Source organism: Piliocolobus tephrosceles, chromosome 3, assembly GCF_002776525.5.
Source record: "Piliocolobus tephrosceles isolate RC106 chromosome 3, ASM277652v3, whole genome shotgun sequence".
Lineage (NCBI taxonomy): Eukaryota > Metazoa > Chordata > Mammalia > Primates > Cercopithecidae > Piliocolobus > Piliocolobus tephrosceles.
Window position 1 is genome coordinate 183,195,588 of NC_045436.1, and position 19,693 is coordinate 183,215,280.

Sequence of the window (19,693 nt, forward strand, 5' to 3'; positions counted from 1 at the left end):
ACCATCATCACCACCACCATGACCATTACCACCACCATTACCCCACTGTCACCACCATCATCATCATCATCACCACTATCACCACCATCACCATCATCACTACCATCACTATCACTATCACCTCCATCATCACCACCATAACCATCATCACCATCACCATCATATCACCATCATCACCATCACTGCCACCATCACCATAACTACCATTACCTTCATCACCACCACGACCGTTATCACCATCATCACCCCACTGTCACCACCATCATCATCATCATCACCACTATCACCACCATCACCATCATCACTACCATCACTACCACTATCACCTCCATCATCATTGTCACTATCACCATCATCACCACCATAACCATCATCACCGTCACATCACCATCATCACCATCATGACGATCACCATCAACCACCATCAGCATCATCACCATCATCATCAACCACCATCACCACCACCAGCATCACCATCATCACCATCACCACCACCATCATCCTCATCACCTCCACCATAGCCATTGCCATCATCATCTCCTTTCTTTCTGGTCCATAGCTCTTTCCACACCTGGTCTCTTAATAATCAGAACAGTTATGCAAGAGAAGGAAACTGGGACTCAGAAGTGGAGCAAGTTCCTCAGGGCCACCCAGCACACATGGCAAAAACCGAGCTGAGGCCAAGTCTGTTCAACTTCAGCTGCTCCAAGGCTCAGGACAGTCGTGTGCTGGCCCATATTCCCTGGAGGGCTCTTTAGTCCAAGATGAAAGAGTATATGGCCACCCAGCTGGGACCAGCAGAGAGACGTAGGAAGGGTGGGGTGATGAGGAAAGAGTTTCCTCCCAGCCTCACCCTTGAGCCCCGAGGACTGCTTTCCAGAGACCCGGCTCAGGCAGCCCTCACTCCCCAGTCCCCCTCCGTGTTCTGGTCCTACAAAGCAGGCCGGGAGCCTGGGCCCTGCCTGGGTCAGCAGGGGTGCCTGTGTGGGCAGCCTGGGGTGTGGGGAGCCAGACCATTTGTGAGTGTCCCGGTTTTAAAATGACGGTCAGTATCCAGAGAGGCTGAAGGCCACGGCGCCGTGATGGGAGAAGGGGCCGGTGGGCAGGGACTTGAAGGGCGGGGACCTCCAGGCGGGCTGCGGCAGCGGGAAGGGGCCCCAGCAGCTCCGGCGCCGCGCACGGGAGGGGAGGGCCCGCCGCCAGGTGGCGCCTCGCCCTGCTCCACCGATGTGGCCGCGGCTCCCAGCGCCCGGCGGCCCGGCCCCGCCACCTCCCTTCGGCCGCACCTTGCACTGGCCCCGCGGATGGGTCCAGTTTCTAGGGCACCAGTGGTCGGCAGTCGGGCTGGGGCTGCCAGCGCGGGCCGCACCCCAGGGCGCACCCGGCTCATGCGCTCCACAGCGCCGCGGGCCCTGCGGCCGTGCTGGGGCCCTCCTGGGGCGGTGCTGGGGCCGTGCTGGGCTGTGCTGCCCTGTGCGGGGGCCCTCCTGGGGAGGTGCTGGGGGGGGTGCGGGGGCTGTGCTGGGGCCATCCTGGAGTTGTCCTGGGGCCCTAATGGGCGGTGTTGGGCCGTCCTGGGGCTGTCCTGGGCTATGCAGCAGACGCCCCGGGGCGGTGCTGGGCCGTCCTGGGCGGTGCAGGAGCCGTGCTGGTGCGGGGGCTGGAGCCGTGGTGGGCTGTCCTAGGCTCAGGGCCTGCCCGCACTGGCGCTGCCCCAGGGACCTGGTCCCTGACCCCTGGCTTCCCTGCTGAAGCCCGCCCGGCAGGCCCGTTGCCCCCAAGGACATCAGCCCGGACCTGTGGCACGCTCGGTCCCCATCAGGCCTGACAGTACAGCCCTTTAGCCGGGGCCGCTAATTGATAACACTTAATTAATCTGCCCAGGAGAGAGATCAAACGGGGCTGGGTCCCGGCGGCCTTGTATTGACCCGGTTATTTCAATTAACCGCGGGGCCAGAGACTGCTCTGCTGAGCCCACCCCAGCCGCCCCCGGCCCAATCCCCGACCTGCCTGCGGCCCGGGCCCCACCCCGGCGCCTCGCTTAGGGCCCATGGCCGGCAGCTCCAGGCACGCAAGGCCGCACCTAGAGGAGCTGCTGCTTGCAATTAACTGCTTTATTTAGGGCATTTTTTTTTCTTCAAACAGCAATTAGATCTCTGTAGGCTTTGGAGAAAGCAAATGACCCGCAGCAAGACACCTTATAAATCATGCCCTGAGGGTGGGCGAAACCCCGCTTTGGCAGGAGGCTGGCTGCCCTGCGGGGGCGTGGATGGGGGGGCTGCACCCAGAACTCCCTCGGGGCCTGTGTGGGCTAGAGCCACAGTCTCTGCCCTGGAAAGGAGGGTTTTGCGTGGCCTCGGGCGCTGGCACCCTATTAAACTGCAAAGCAGCCACCCTCCCCTGTCCCCGCTAACCCACCCTTCCTCCCTCACTCCCTCTCACCTCCCCCATCCACCCCCCACCACTCCTCTCCTCCCCTCCTCCCTTTCTCCCTTCCTCGCTATGCCCGCTCTGCTCCTCCTCCCTATGGAGCTATGATTGGACGGCCTAGGCCATGTGCCCGTCCCTGGACCAATCACTATAGCGAGACAGATGGGGCACCATGATTGGACAGCTTAGGCCATGTGTCTACCCCTAGACCAATCACTGTGGTTAGACAGATGGGGCACTATGATTGGGTGGCCTGGGCCGTGTGCTCACTCCTGGGCCAATCACTGTGGGTGTACAGATGGAGTACTGTGATTGGACAGCTTAGGGCATGTGCCTAGCCCTAAACCAATCCCTGCGGTGGAAGAGATGGGGCACTGTGATTGGCGGCCCTCCTGGCGGGGCTGGGGGACGGTCTGGGGAGCCACAGCGTCCAGCGGGGCAGGGGGTGCAGGCCACCCCAGCTGCCTCAAAGGCGGTCGGGGGACCCTGGGCCCAGAGCTGGGACGCGGGCAGCCTGAGTCTATCAGTCTCTGAGGCCCAGCCATGGAGGCCGCGCTCTGGAACCCTTGAAAACCTCGGGCCCAGCGACAGCCAGTCCCAGCTGGGGGACTGGAACCCCCTTCCGTTCCCATTCCCAAGTGGCCGTGGTCTCCGGAGGCCCAGTGCAGGCTCCGGGTGGCAGGGACTGGGGTGGAGAGCAGGCAGCGACTGCGGAATGGGAACAGGATTTCTTCTTTGTGGAAGGCAAAGTAAAACGTAGATGAATCTCTACGTTTCATGGGTTTTATTTGGGAGGAATGAATTGCAGTTCGGGGCACACACTCAGACCGGGGCGGGGGAGCTCCCCGTCTGAAGAATAAAGACAAGGCTGCGGCTCAGGAAACAGGAAGGTCACCTGTGGTCTTGAGGACGTCGGGCATTGGAAAAGCTCGGCCCCGGAAGCCCCCTCGGCTGGGCCAGGCCGGGCAAAGTCGGCCCCGGAGTTGCTGCCCTGATCGCAGTAGCTGCAGATGAGGTGCTTTCAGGTGACAGCAGTTTCAGCAGCTGGACTTGCAGAGGATCACGTTCCTGGAGGAATGTCTTGCACCCCGAGTGCTTTCCCTCAGACCCCAACTCTCATGTAGTTGGGTGTGACAAGAATGACCCAATCTGTACGATCAACTTTCGCAGGGTGAGGAAAATGTTCTGGAATTAGGCCGTGCTGATGGTTGCACAACCTTATAAATACACTAAAAATCACAGAATTGCATGCTTTAAAATGGTTAATGTTATGTTATAGTTCAATTTGAAAGGCAGGGGAAATTTTCTTATGGATTAATACTAAGAGAAACCACCTAATTCAAAACACACCAAAGATTTGAGGAAACGTTCTTACCAGAGAAGACACACAGCTGGCAAGCGAATACATGAAATGATGCTCGACATTGTTAATTAACAGGGAAATGCAGGTTAAAACCGCATAAAGCTGCTACTGTACACCTATTGGAGTAGCTGAAATTAAAAAGACCAACCTTGCCAAGTGCGGGTGAGGACATGGAGGAGTGTGCGTGCATTGCGGTGGGGAGTGAAGTGGAACAGCCAGTTTAGAAACCAACTTGGCTTTTTCCTTAAAAAAATACATATACATCTACCCTACAATTTCACCATTCCACTCCTAGGCATTTACCCAGGGGAAATGAAAGTGCATGTCCACACAAAGGCTTGTATATAAAGTGCATTCAACTTTATCTGCAATAGCCCCAAACTAGAACTACCCATATGTCCATCAAAAGGTGAATTGTAAACTGTGTCACTGTGTATCATAACCACACAATGGAGTACTGCTCAGCTCAGCAACAAAACAGAACTACTTTTACTCAAGACGACATGAATGGATTACAAAATAATTATGCTGCGTGAGAGAGGCCAGAGGGGAAAAACGTACATTTGTATAAAATTTTAGACAGTGAAAATTAATCTACAGTGACAAAAGATCAGTGGTTGCTGGGCTCAAAGGAAAGGTTGAGAGGAGGTGTCAGGAAGGGACAGAAATGACTTCTGGGGGTGACCGGAATGTTTGTGTCCTGGGTCCTGGGGATGTTCTTGCTGGCACGGACACGTCAAAACCCATAACATTGTACACGTTAAATACGTGAGGTTTGTTGTATGCCAATGATACTTTGATAAAGCTGTGTTTTTTTAAAGCGAGCCCATCCCTGGGGCTGCCCTGCTGTCCCTGGTCGGCTGCTCGTGTCCCTTCGTAGGACAGGCAGGTGAGCACTGGATGAACCTGCAGCCCTCGGAAGGCCTTGAGCCTCTCCACTCCTGCCTGGCACTGAAGCTGGACCTCCCTCCCAGGCCCCAAAAGCTGGGGTGTGCAGGCACCAAGACGAATGAATCCCAGCCAGCAGGCGTGGGCAGGGGACACCCCGGGGATGAGGGGCAGCACGGAGCCCACAGAGGATGGGAGCAGCCAGGGCTGCACAGTGGCTGAGACACAGGAGGGTCAGGCCTGGTGTGTGGGCCTCTGGGACAGGGCCTAGGCTCTAAGCATGGCCACCCCCTTCCACTATCCATGCCCAGCCCCTGATGCCTGTGCCCTGCCTGCTGTCTCCTCCTCCAGGGTGCCAGGGATGTGGCCCAGGGCTGGCCTCGAGCCTCAGATCTGCTACTTGCTCTGGGGAGTATATCCCTCACTCCCTGGCCTCAGTTTCCCTGCTTTTAAAAGGAGACCCCATGGGCTGTTTACTTTTGACCAATGGGAGGCAAGTGAGCTGCTGCTGGAGGGAGCGTCTTGTTTGAGGCTGCCGCAGTGCTCCGGAGACAGCCCTTGTGCCGCCGACCATCCAGGTGGAGTGCAGAGGAGGCCCGGAGGCCCAGGTACCCAGGAGCTCCCTGAGGAAGGGAGGGACGGAGAGCCCTAATCAGAGCTCCCCTGCTTTTTCCTCCCTCACCCCCATCTGCCCGGAGAAGATGGGCGTGCATCTCTCTCTGCTCAGGGCCCACCCATCAGGCTCTTCTCTTCCCAAATCCACTCCCCATCCCAGGTGACTGCCCCAGTCCCCCAGCCTGGAGATACCTCGCTGGGACATCCTGCCTGGGTCAGCCGCCCGCAGCTGTGCCCCACCCCTCACTGGCAGCCCGCTGGGTGGTCCTGTCTGCGTCTGAGAAGCTGAACTTTTCCAGCTGCCAGCCTGCCACGGCCCAGGGAAACAGGATTGCCCCAGACAGCGAACAGAGACACAAAGTGTGGAAAATTGGAGTGACAGCGCTGCACTGATCGCTTGTTGAATGAGTGAGTGAGCGGCTTGCAGGGAAATTTACATTTATATAGTGCATTTCACCAGGCTGGGTCAGGGCCACTGACCAGACACCCATGCCACGGCTGCTGGGGCCACACACCTGGGCCCCAGGAGACTCCTCTGTGAACCTGGGAGGACCCAGGGTGGGCAGAGCCTGGCCGAGCCTGGGGGGTGACTCCACACGGCTCTCCCAGGCTCCCCCTGTGCACCGTTGCCTGTGGTCCAGGGCCCTCTGCCTTCCCAGCGCTTCCCACAGCTCTTCGCCCACCCTGCCCTGTCCCTGCCGACCCCTCCCGTGGCCCCCCAGATAACAAGCCTCTCCAGAGCATGCCAGCCTCCCGCCTCTGCTGCCCCTCAACCTCAACTGCGTGAGCTCACATCCCTCACAGACTCCGACCCGGCCCTAGCCAGCCTGGGGACAGCGAGGACCTGCAAGGGCTGTTCCTTGGCTCAGGTTCAGACTCAATGCGAGTGCCAGCACTTACCCCTTGGGCCCCCTGCAGTTAGGAAGAGAGAGAGTCAGGTGCTGCTACAGACGGAATCACCCCCCCCCCCCCATCCCGTGATTCCTGTGTCGAAGCCCTGATCCCCAGTGCCAGGCTACCTGGAGACAGGAATCTTGAGGGAATGTCATCTGAAGTGATGGGTGTCCCTACAAGGAGAGAGAGACCCCAGGAGGTAAGGACACAGTGAGAAGATGCCACCTACAAGCCAGAGAGAGGCCTCCGGAGAAACCAAACCTGCTGGCACCGGAGTCTCGGACTTCCAGCCTCCAGAACTGTGGGAAAAGAAATGTTTGTGTGTGAGCTACCCAGTGTGCTGTTTCCATCGTGGCAGTGAGCTGACTAACACAGGAGTCCACGTGGAAAAGTGGAGGGGAAATGGCCATTTTTTAACAGATGATGTGGCTGTATCCCTGTGAAATCAACTGAAAACCACCTATAGCAAAAGTACACGTCAGTAAGGAGGCTGGGAACAAAATCAGTAAGCCCAAATCCACAACAACCAGAGAGAGAAAATTATACAATGCTTTTGAAACTGGCCAGATGCAGTGGCCCACAACTGTAATCCCAGTACTTTGGGAGGCTGAGGAGGGCAGATTGCTTGAGCCCAGGAGTTTGAGACCAGCCTGGGCAACATGGCAAAGCCCCATCTCTACCAAAAATACGAAAATTACCTGGGTGTGGTGGCGTGCATTTGTGGTCCCAGCTACTTGGGAGGCTGAGGTGGGAGGAGGCAGGGGAATCGCTTGAGCCTGGGAGGTGGAGGTTACAGTGAGCCGAGATTGCGCCATTGCACTCCAGCCTGGGCGACAGAGCAGGACCTTGTCTCAAAAAGAAGAAAATAAATAAATAAATAAATAAATAAATAAATAAATAAATAAATAAACAAATAAATAAATTTAGTCAACGATGTGAGCCCTGTACAAAGAAAGCTTTCAAGTTCTGCTGGGAACATAAAAAGCAGCCCATCCAGGATGGAAAGATGAAACAGAGCATCATCCCTGAAGTCATTGCCAATAAAAAACAACAGGATCATTCAGAACCAGACAAGCTGAGTCTAAAGTCATGCGGAAAGTAAGCATGCAAGAACACCAGGAAGCCCAGGGAAAGCACGTGTGGGCTGCAGCATTCAGATATGAGAACAGAGCACAGAGCTACAGGGAGCCGCCATGGCACACAGGACACAGCACAGAGCCCAGCAGTGAGTCTACAAAAGAGACCTGAACACAGGCTGCAGGGAACTTCTCAACGTAGAAAGCAGAAGACGGGGTGAGTGCCTGGTGACCCCTTGGTACCTAGTTCACTTGCAATCAAATTAAACTATAGACGTAATCTCAGAGGAGACAAAACTTTTCTATGCAAACAAACACAAACACTATAAAAGATGGATATATTTGGCTAATGTAAAATCATGTATTTCTTTTTCTTTCTTTTTTTTTCATTTTTGAGAGACAGTCCTGTTCTGTCGCCCAGGCTGGAGTGCAGCGGCATGATTGCGGCTCACCGCAACCTCCGCCTCCCGGGATCAAGCGATTCTCTTGCCTCAGCCTCCCGAGTAGCTGGGATTACAGGTGCCTGCTACCATGCCCAGTTAATTTTTGTATTTTTAGTAAAGATGGAGTTTCGCCAAGTTGGCCAGGCTGGTCTTGAACTCTTGACCTCAAGTGATCCCACAGTCTGGCCTCCCACAGTGCTGGGATTACAGGTGTGAGCCACTGCACCCAGCCAAAATCATGTATTTCTAAATGGCAGAAGTTGCCTTCCCATGAGAAAAAGACAAATGGGGGTGGGGGGATTGCAACACGTGAGAGGTGTGAAACGCTAACGTCCTCAAAAAGCTCCCCGCAAAAAGAAAGAAAGAGACGGTGATGGAAGAGCAAGCCGGCCAAGGCAGGAGTGCAGACGCACGCCCAGGCCCCCAAAGTGGGGCGGGATGTCTCGTCCCTGCTCCCCTCCAGAGTCCTACCCCACTGACCCTGTCCCACTCAGGACCCCCAAGTCTTCCAGTCTTTGGCCCTGCCCAAGCCACCTCTGGCCTCTCAGGGCACAGCACGTTCACGGGGGAGGGTTAAGCCAGAATTGTCAACCTGAGAGCAGGGGGAGGCTGGCATGGACGCCTCCTGAGCCCCCATTATATCCCTCCCAGGCAGCACCAGGCACATAAATACGGGAGCTCCTGCCCCCTGTGCACAGCTGATGTTCTCTGAGGCCTCGTGGGGACACTGTTCTGGAAGCAACGCCAGCCTCCATGGCTGAGGCTGTTCCAGGCAGCCCTCCTGGGGGAACAGAGGCCCTTGGGACCCTGCTTCTAGGGGGCACAGAGGCCTCTGGCTAGGAAGCTGCCCCACCCCCAGGAGCCAGCCCTGCTTCCCAGGGTGCCACCTGCAGCCTCTGTCAGCTCTGCGAGTGTTTTATAGAAAACACACTTTGATGAACTGAGCAGACAGGACGCCTCCGCACCTCCCTGGGGTGTCCATCAATTCTGCCAGCACGGGAGGTGAGCACCACAGGAGGGTGCCTGGCACCAAGTCGGGTAATGCCCCGGAAGTGGCGTTTTTCTTGGGAGGCTATGGAGGACAACAGAGTCTGTGGCGTTTGCATATTTTGTGACACTTCTCATGCCAGGGCTGTGCAGTGGGGAGAAAAGCAGAGGGAGCCGGGTCTCCGGCTCACCTGCGGTGGTCCTGGCCCACAAGGCCGCTGCCAGGTCAGTGACAGGGCAGGGGGCAGTGGCGTTTCCTCTTGCTATGGCTGAATCTGAAGGTGCAACCAGTATCCAGAAAGCCCACGTTGGAAAAATGGGAAAAAAGGGAGCCTTCTCCACAATGGCCACAGGGATACACTGAAAATATGAAAATATGCTCCCCTCCTCTCCTGGGTCTCTGGGACCCGGACAGAGCCCCTCTCCTGAGTCTTGTCCGCCCAGGCTGATCTGATCTGCTCCGTGGGGGCTGGCTTCCACCCCGCTGCACTCCGAGAGGCTGTGGCTCCGGCTTCCACCCCACTGCACTCCGAGAGGCTGTGGCTGCAGTCCCCCAGGGAGGGGTCAGCTTGAAGACCCCACCAGGCCTGGCCCCAGTGCCCTGCTGCCAGCCATGACATCAGGAGACAGGGCAGGGGGAAACGCGGGGGGGCCCATGGACCCGGGACCTCCTTGATCCAGTTGCCCTGTGGCCATTCACCTTGGGGTGTGTACTGCCCACCCTAGTGCCCCCTCTCCAGTGCCCACCTGCCAGTGGCCCCAGAGGCCACCCTATAGCAACCCCAGTGCCCATTCTCTACCCCTTCAGTGCCCACCCCCCAGTGACTCTAGTGCCCCCAAAGTGACCCCAGTGCCCCCTTCCACAGTAAGCTAAGAGGCAGAACTCGACTCCAGAGGTGGGGCTTGGACACTGGACCAAATCGAGGACTAGCCAAAACAGGTCTGGGGCAGAAGCACCTTCCAATGAGACACGCCCACCAGTATGTCATATCAGTCACCACTGCCATGGCAACAGCCAGAAGTTCCTGCCCCTTTCCATGGCAACCACTGACAACCCAGACGTCACTGCCCTCATTCTGGAAAATTCTGCATAAACCACCCCTTCATTTGCATATCATTAAAAGTGGGCATAATGAGTCCAGAGCTGACTCTGAGCCGCCACTCTGGACGCGCTGCCTGTGCGAAGCCCTCGTCTGCGAGGAGGGGCACCTCTGCCTCTGCTGTGACCCCTGCCCTTGGATTCTCTCCCAAGATACGGCCTTGACTTTGGGGCTCACCCGTCCTGCGTCACCAGTGCCCCCTACCGCCCCCTGCAGTGGCCCCAGCACTCCCAGTGGCCACCTCACAGCAACCAGCGGTGGGCACCTCCTTCCCACTCCTTCAGTGCTTCCACCTCACGGCCGCAGCGCCCACCCTCCTGTGCCCCTCCCCCATGTTCCCCAGATCCCACCTCCCAGATCTCCCCCGTGCCCCCATCCCAATGCCCCCAGTGTCCACTGCCTGGTGACCCCACCCCAAGGCCCCCAGGGGTCTCCAGGTCTCCAGCTCCAGGCTCAGGCACCTGGACAGCACAGCCTGGTCGCCACCTTGTCTTCACCCTGGGGCATTCCTCCTGAGGGGGGGGTAGAGGTCAGCCAGAGGTCAGGCAGAGGTCAGCTAGAGGTCAAGGCAACCCTGGTGGAGGCCCCTCCCACCCGCTGAGCTGCAGAAGTCCCTGCCCACCAAGTGAACCGTGATTGGCTCAAATCAGAGGCGGTGCATGGCCCCGGATGTGAGGATTGGCTGGGGCACACATGACCTCGGTCCATCCAATCAGATGAGGGCAGGCCGGGGTGAAGCCCAGGGTGGGGGATGCAGCTGCCCCAGGCTGGGCCCCGGCACTAAGACCTTTGCGGAGGACAGGGCTGGGCCCGCCCCGGGACCCTGTGCCCTCGTGCTCTGTGCCTCTCAGGCCAGCATGGGCTCCTGCAGAAGTGCAGCGGCCCTTCGGCCCCGTGCGGGTGGGTTGCGGGCGGAGGGCGCCGGCCAAGGGGCGAACAGGACGACCTGGGGGAGCCGGGGGAGCCCAGGGTGTCCGGGCTTTCGAGGCCTGGGGCTGCGGAGGCGTTAGGGGACTTTCAGGGCCAGTCACCCACGGGTGGGTCCGGGCGTGCAGGGCCGCAGGCTTGCAGGCAGGGGATGGGGTGAGGGTGTGGGGCTGGGGACAGCGGCTGAGGGTGGTCCCTGCCCTGCCCGGAGAGGAGCGCGGCCGCCCCGGGGCCCCCCACGCCACTGTGGCGGGAGTTTTTAATGCCACCCACGAGATATCAATCTCTGCTCCCTCCAAGACAAATGCCGCGTCAGGCCGACTGCCTGGACCCCTTATTTATCACCATTTAATATATATTAAAGCGCTCACACCTCTGATTGCCAAAACAAACAGAAAAAAAAACTGCATCAATCACAGGCCGGCAACAGGCGGGGGGCAGGCAGGGCGCTCGGGGTGTCCCCTCCGGCCCAAACTCCCTTGGCCTCCCTGCCCTAGCAGAGGCCCGGGATCCTCCTTCGGCCCAGGTCACCCCCCACCGCGTGCGGCGATGCCCCATGGGCAGGCCAGCTCTCCCCACTCCCTCCCCCAGTGAAGCCATCCGGGTGCAGAGGACGCCAGGCACAAAGGGCTTGGCCTGTAGCCAGCAAGAGTTCAGGAAGACACAGCGGCCTGGCACCACTTCGGGGCAGATCTCCAAACCCATCACGGCCACCCTGTCCCACCAAGTACTGCCTGCTGAGACTGCCTAGGCACAGGTGGTCTGGGGCTTACGGACCCCCAATTCAGGGAGCCACCTACCTCACTCAAGGGGGGGCCTGGTTCCGGCTCTCCTTTCCAGGGACCTGGGGCCCCATGGCCTCCCTGTTAGGCTGGGGAAACTGGGCATAGCTGTGATGGACCCAGGGCAGACTCTCACCTGGCGAAATGGGCTCAATTCCAGGGACACGTTGAAATACAGAGCAGCAATTGTAGCTGGAGACGGTGGGGAGTGGACAGAACCTTTCCTGTCAGGTGCATTGGCCGCCATGGACTTGCGGATGTGAGCAGTAAAGGCAAGACTGAATTTGGCCGGTGGTGGAGCCAGGATCCTCAGGGCACAGCTGGTGCATGGAGACTCATAAATGGAGAAACTGAGGCCTGGGCCAGGCAGGCTCACACCCTGATGGGCAGCCTGTACATCAACAGTCTCTCCACTCCCAGGTGGGGAACCCCCCCCGCGCTGCCCCCACCCATCCCCTGCCTCTGCCACCATCCCTCTCCGTCACCACTCCCCCCTCCCGTCTCATAATGAGACTCTCCTTGTCCCCAGGGGGTGGAGCCCTTGGTAGCCCCCAGCAGTGGGGGCTGCTGGGACTGCAGTGGGAGGGGAGGGGCATGGGCTCGGGCCACTAAATCAGTCCACGCCTGTCACCAGCTCGGGGCTGCGGGAGCCACCCGAGCGGAAATAACAAATGGCTGTCATTGTGGAGCCAAAAACCTGTGATTATAATTATCACATCCTCAGTGACCTTGCGTAAACTTTAATCCCTCTCCAATGGAGCATTTAAATAGCCTTCGCTGCGCGCCACAGAGCCCCCCGGCCCGCCTGCCGTGCCCCCAGCTCCTGCAGCTGGCTCCTGGGGAGCAGGGACACTTCTGGAGCCACCACGTCTGCCATGGAGCCTTTCACAGGCACTGGGCTGGGGGTGCCTGTGGCCAACTTCTTAGCGGGCTGGGGCAGCAGGTGGGGGGACGGGGTGGGGGTCGGCCAGGGAGGTGGGGAGCCAGGCACTGCCTCCAGGACCCTCTGACTCATTGCATCCTGTGGCCTGCTCCTGGAGTGAGGACAGGGGGTCGGAGGTCACAAGCCCTCCATCCCCTCACTTGCCAGAGGCTGGGTGTGTAGCCCTCCAGCCAGCAATCCTGGAGGACCCGTGGAAGCCCCTCACTTAGGCTCAGGCAGCACCGGATGCCCCTGTTCCTTGGCCAGCCTTGCAGTGGTCCACGCCTGAGTGGCTGAAGTCGTGCAGCTTCAAGGTTCTGGCTTGGGAGACCTTAGGGTCCCTCAGGTGTGGCTCCCCTCCAGGAATGTGGAAGGATGGGGACCCTTGGGGCCTGGGAGTGTGGTTCCCCCACAGACTCAGCGTGGTTATTCCAGCTGGGCTTCCACACCTGGAGTCCCACGGGGGTGGTGAGAGGTCTGAATTGAAATGGTGGCTTTCCTGTAGCCTTCCAGGGCCCCCAGCACACACCCCTTCCCAGGCCAGGGAGAGCTCTAGGGCTGCGCTGGGCCTCCAGGCCAGCCTCCTGATCACACGTGGGCTTTGGACTCGAGGCCCAGAAGGCCCAGTGTCAGTGACCTTCCTGGTATTGCAGTAGGCTCGGACCCAGCCGTGTCCCTCTCCAGCCCCTGACATGAGTGTGCCCTTGCTTGGGGAGGTGCTGCAGGAAGGACTGAAAGCTCTCTGAACTCCTCCCTGGCACTCTGGAGGCAAGGGGCTGGCTGGCGGCAGAAGCCCCCAGGGCTCGGCTGGTGCCCACCCCTTTCTCCCTGCTTCTCTCTTTCCTGCAGGAGAACTTGCCCCTTGACAATATCACTTCTCTGCAAGACGTCAGAGCCATGGGGTCAAACATGCCAAGGATGTTCCTGCAGGCTTCGCTCAGGGCAGGGGCAGAGGGGCACTCGATGCCAGTCTCCAAAGGCACTGACAAGTCCTATTGTAAAGAACCTGACTTGGTTTGAGTCCTGAGTTCTCCAGATCAGTGTGAGCAGGAGCTCTTTGCTTTCGAAGCACCCCCATTACCTTCCCGGGGTTGGGGGAGGGGTGGAACTTCCTTCTTCCCTCCTGGGGTCACACCCTGTGCCAGGTTCTGGGATAGCCAAGACCTGGCAGATGAGGCCTCTGCCCTCCCTAGAGCCTGGCATCAATCAGGTCATGCCAAGTGCAGTGTGCACCATGAGGGTAGCTGGGGCCTTGAGGGGTCAGGGAGTGTCCTGAGGGAGCCAACCAAGCAGAGGTGTGGATAGGAGGGGATGTGACCAGCACACAGGGGCAGGAAGGGGATCCCAGGCAGAGGGAGCATCTCATCTCTGAGAGGGAGAGGTGGGTGCTAGGACTAGCCAGGCCAGGCCCTCCCCTGGGCCAGTCCCCCTCTCCTGCCCTCACCTGCCACGCCCACGTGCACACCTTTCCCCAGCTGCTGATGTGGGTGGTGGGCTGGGCAGGTGGGTTGCAGATCAGGAAGCAGCCACAGTGGGCTCTGTCAGGCAGGTGGAGGGGGGACCGTGGGGCACCCAGGTGCTGTACCCGGGACCCCTGGTGGTCCCTCAGCCTGGCTCCCACTCACAGCCTGCAGGTCACAGCCTGCCCCCAAGGGGCTCCCCTCCTCTGCCCCAGTCAGAGTGCTGGGCTCTTCCCAGAACCAGGCCCCCGCCTACGCCCTCCCACAGCTGCAGATACTGATCTCAGTGTCTCTCCCGGTGAAATCCCAGCTCATCCCTGAGATCCTGTAGTTATCCCACAGAAAGATCTCCCCGCCCCGGCCCTGAGCACCCAGCACAGCCTTGTCCCCAGGGTGGTAGGAGGGTGGCAGGGGCAGGAGGGAGCCACCAGGGAGCTCTCCCTGAAAGCCCAGACTTGCACACAGCTGGAGTCCAGAAGCACGCCCAGGGTGACCTGAGACCTCTGGGTGGTGGGACCGAGGTGGGTGGGTGGAGGGCAGGCCAGGCCCCGTACAGCTGCACACACATTGGCACATGTAAACACACACATACTATGCATATACACTCATGCACATGGACACACGCATGCATACGCATGCACAGTCACACACACGAGTATGTCACGTGAGCACACCTGAGTACTAGGACACGTGAACACAGGTGTGTGCACACACACACATGCACACTCAGACACACACTCACCGTGCTGGGAGTGTGAAGGGCCCAGGCCTGGGTGCTGGCTGTGGCTGGCTGTGGAGCAGGGCCTGGCTGTTCTGGGACAGCAGCTGAGTCTGGAGATGGGGACAGGCCACCGATAGGAGAGGGGCTTGGAGGGCCTAGGCCCCAGCCCTGAGGAGCCCCGAGTCCAGGGGTGGAGGAAGCGGGGTCTGCCTCAAGCCTGGAACAACCATGACCAGCGGTGGCCTGTCCCAGGGGGAGGCATGGCCACCAGGGGGAGGCGTGGCCACGCCCTGGCCACGGGGCCAGTCCAGGGGACAGAGGTCCAGGAATGGGGTGGCTGCAGTTGGTTTGGCGGCAGGGAGGCTGCTGGGGGCCAGGCCTGGGCTGTGATCTCCTCTGAACAGGAGTGTGAGCAGCAAGGACTGGAGACCCCACCAGAAGGCCGGGGTGAGGTTGGGTGGTGGGGAGAGGCTGGGGGCTGGGCGAGGTCCTGGCTCCCTGTGGTGGGAGCAGGTGCAGAGGAGGGGCTGGTCTGGAGGGGTGTGGTCCCCCCATGGGAGGGTTTCCCACGGAGCAATCGCATCTGCCTCGACACGGGCCAAGGATGGCCCTCCTGTGACCCCTTCTCAGGGTGGAGGCCAGGGCTCAGGGGAGGCCCAGGTGAGGGAGGCTGTGGGGTTACAGGAGGGCTGCACAGACCCAGAGGCTACAGGGAGGCTCCTGTGGGGAGGCTGGAGGCATCGTGGGGCCTCCATGGGCTTTGGAAGACCTTGGGGGCCTCAGCAGGTCACTAAGGCACATGGGCCCCATGGGGCAGAGCCCCCAGCCTCTCCAGTACCGGTCTCCACACCCCAGAGCAGGGAGTGTGCAGCTCTAGGGAGGGGCTCTGGCAGCTCTAGGGGGGGGTGCTCTGCCACGCCCTCGTTTCTCAGCCTAGGTGAGGCCAGCACAGGGATCCCCATGGCAGGAGCGTCTGAGTCCTGTGGAAGGAACGCAGTGGCCAGGATGCAGGCCCAGGTGCTGGGGCCTCAGTGACTGCACGGATTCAGAAATGTCAGCAGCGTCTCCCAAGCCTGCCACCACCACTGAAGTTGGGCCTGAAGTGGCAGCAGCCCTAGCCCCAGAATGAGTCACTTGGAAATCACATAATTGCCAACTGCCTCATGGTCACCCTTGACCGTTGCAGGGATGGCCGTCAGATCAGTGCTGCAGCGTGGCTCTTGGGGCCTCGGCGGGCTGTCCTGCCCCTCCCAGGTGACCCTCTCAGGGGACCGCTCACTGCTATGGGAGCTGGGTGAGGGGCTGGCCCTTCGCCTGGGGGGCAGTGCAGGGCAGGGCAGCCCCCGTCGTGGGATTGGGAGTGGTGATTATGGACTTAAATCAGACTGCTGGACGCAGTGGGGCCAGCGCCATCCTCCCCGCCCTCCCAGAAGGTCCTGGATTCCCAGAAACTTCCCTAGAGAAACCAAGGGTCGGGGAGACGGGAACCAGACCTGCTGGTCAGGGGTGCACCAGCCTCCATGGATGCAAAGGGCAGAGGCTATGTGAACATGGGGTCAGGGACCCTGGAGAGTGGCCATCATGAGAACGTACAGTCAAGGCCATCATGTGTGAGTTGGGGCACTGTCCCCACACTCGCTGTCCAGTCCTGTTCCTAGACACGCCACCAGCTGTCCCAGTACCCTCCAGGCTCCTGCCCAGGGGTCCTGGTACTCATCTGTTCCTGGCCCCTCCAGGGGCATGACTGGGGAGTAAGGTGGGTAGAAGAGCCCGGTTGGGGAGTGGGGTGGACACAGGAGCCTGGTTGGGGAGTGGGGTGGACACAGGAGGCTGGTTGGGGAGTGGGGTGGGCACAGGAGCCTGGTTGGGGAGTGGGGTGGGCACAGGAGGCTGGTTGGGGAGTGGGGTGGGCACTGGAGACTGGTTGGGGAATGGATGGGTCCTGGCACTGGCCGTGCGTGGTGGGTGTGTATTTAAGCACTCTAGCCTGTGGGGTTGGTGGCCGAGCTGGGACTGGGGCCCATCCTGGCCTCCCCACTCCTGTGGTCACATGCCTCGTTTCTGTCCTGTTCCTTCTTCCTGCAGTGCTGGCATGTATGCAGGTGGTTACTGCGTGAGCTGGTGTGTGGAGGAGGGAGGAGCAGGAACCAGCCTGGCTGCCTTCGAAGCCCCACGTGACCTCTTTTGTGGTGGACATGTGTGTGGGAGACAGCTCAGGCCCGAGGTCTCGGGAGGTGCTGGGGCAGTTGTGGTGTTCCCTGAACCTGCCATCAGCACTCAGGCCTTGGCCCAGCCCAGCAGACATCACAGCAAATGCTGAGCTGTCTGCCTGGGCGAGGTCCATTCTCTACGTGACATTAAAGGGAGGGATAAGAAAATGCATCCAGGGGCCAGGGCTGCCTGAGCAGCATCCCACCTCATGACCAGCTATGCCAGGCTCGGGGCCACTGTTGGGACCATGGTTTGATTGTGTCAGATGGTGTCCCTCTGCCGTGTAAAGCCTTCAGGAGCTGCATAGAAGGATCAGGTTTAGGTGTGGAAGTGGCTGGGAGGAAGAACCACACACATGTACAGACTGTATACACTTGGTGTACACACACGTGATATGCATGCACCTGCACATACATGCACACACCTGCAGAGCACGCACGCATGGATGGTGCACATACGTGTCTGTGTGCATGCCTGCACACCCATACACAGGAAGGCACATGCACGCACACGCACCTGCCCCTGTGCAGGTGCACACATGAGTGCACGCATGTTCAAGCCCTTTTTCCCCAGCATGCACTGGACCTGTGACCAGAGCTCCTGAGGGCTGCTGGCCTGCACACCACCCTTTCAGGGGCCTTCACTGGCCAGGCTGCCAGAGGCAGGTGTGGTCAGGGGCCACTCAGCACTGGGATGGGGATGGAGGAGGCCTTGGCACACACTGGGGCCCAAACCATAGGCCCTGGGAGTGGAAACAACCTCAGCTGGTTCCAGGCAGCAGCTGTTCCTCCTTCCACCTACCTGCCCCCAATTCACGATCCTCTCTCTTTTTTCTTTTCCTTTTTTTTGAGACGGAGTCTCGCTCTGTCACAGGCTGGAGTGCAGTGGCGTGATCTTGGCTCACTGCAAGCCCCACCTCCTGGGTTCACGCCATTCTCCTGCCTCAGCCTCCCGAGTAGCTGGGACTACAGGTGCCCGCCACCATGCCCAGCTAATTTTTTTGTATGTTTTAGTAGAGACGGGGTTTCACCATCTTAGCCAGGATGGTCTCGATCTCCTGACCTCGTGATCCACGCGCCTCGACCTCCAAAAGTGCTGGGATTACAGGTACGAGCCACCGCACCTGGCCGATCCTCTCTCCTTTTATCCATCATTCACTTATACCATCTGTTTGCCCCGTATACATTCATCCATCAAACTATAAATTTGCCCATCCGCTCATTCATTAGTTCATCAGCTCTTCTGTATGTCTATCTATTCACCTGTCCATCCACCCACCAAGCCTCCATCCACCTCTGTATATTCATATATCCATCCACCTGCTCGTTCATCAATTCATAAACTTACCCATGCATCCATTTCTCCATCACTCAATTGGCCCATTTATGTGACAGGGGCTGGAGTCTGGTGCCCATGAGGCAGTGCCTGCCTTCACTAGGAGCACATACCTTTGCCTATGTCCAGGTGCAGAGCTTTTAATGGGAGAATGAGGAACTTCTCTTTTTGGTTATCCTAGATTTCAGTGAATGAAGAAGTAAGGTCAGCAGCTGAGATTGAAGAGTAAGCAGAGGGTGTTAGCAGTTTAAGGAAAGAAGAGACTGGTGAGGGGAGAAGTGTCCCTGAAAGCAAGAGTGTGAGTGAGGAAGAGAAAAGGAACAGGATTGCTAGGCAGTGTTAAGCAGCCCCTGGAGGCTCGTGGCCATGGATTTACCCAAGTTCAGCATGATTGTGTGTTTGTGTGCAGCCACCTTCAGCTGCTCAAGTTCGTCTACACATCTACCCATCTATCTATCCATCCATCCATCTGTCCATCCATCTATCCATCCACCCACCTCTTCATCCACCCATCCAGCCACACCCCCCATCCACCTGCCTACCCCTCATTCTTCCATCCATCTAACCACCCACCCACCTGTCCATCCACTCACCTATTCATCTATCAATCTATACATTTATCCACTTGCTCATTTCTTCATCTGTCCATCCATCACCCACCCCCCTCAACTGATACAGACAGGAGACAGGGAAATACTGGGTGGAAGAGAGTGGTTCCCCAGCAAAGACCCCATCCGCAAGCCTGGAAACCTGAAGCCTTAAATGGGAACAGGCATTCCTGTTCCAAATGCTGCCTTGTGGCCCACTACACCACCCTATCCTATGCTCATATAAACCCCAAACCCCAGGTTCCACAAGCAGATGAGCAGAAGAGCAGAGGAACAGAAGACTGGTGCGGTAGAGAAGGAGAGAAGAGAAGGAACATCTGAACGTCGAGAGGAGCTTGGCTGGGGACAGTAGGAGAGGAGATCAGCTGCGGGAGAGCCGGACTCCAGGGGTAGATCATCTTCCCACTCCATTTCCTTTCCAGCTCCCCATCCATCCCATGGAGAGCCACCTCCATCTGGCAATAAAATCCCCCACATTTACCATCCTTGTTTGTCCATGTGACCTGGTTCTTCCTGGATGCCAGACGAGAACCTGGGTACCAAGAGGGCACTGAGCTGGTTAACACTTAAGCTGTCTGTGGATGGCAGAGCTAAAGGAGCCCTGTGACACACTCACTGGGGCTTCAGTGCCGGCACCACCCCTAGAAGTTACTATGGGGCTGGAACCCAAAAGCACTTGCTCCGGCTCCTGCACCTGCCCATCTGCATGCTCCCCCTCCCATAAGGGATTTGAGTGCACCGCAGCTGAACATGAGCCACACCCCTGTAGCATGTCCTGTGAGGGGCATCAGGGAGCACTCCCATTTCATAACTATCTTTCTTATTTATCTCTTCATCCACCCATCCATCATCCATCCATCCTTCCATCCACCCATTCACCCATCCATCCATCCATTTCTTCATCCATTCTCTATCATCCACTCATCCATCT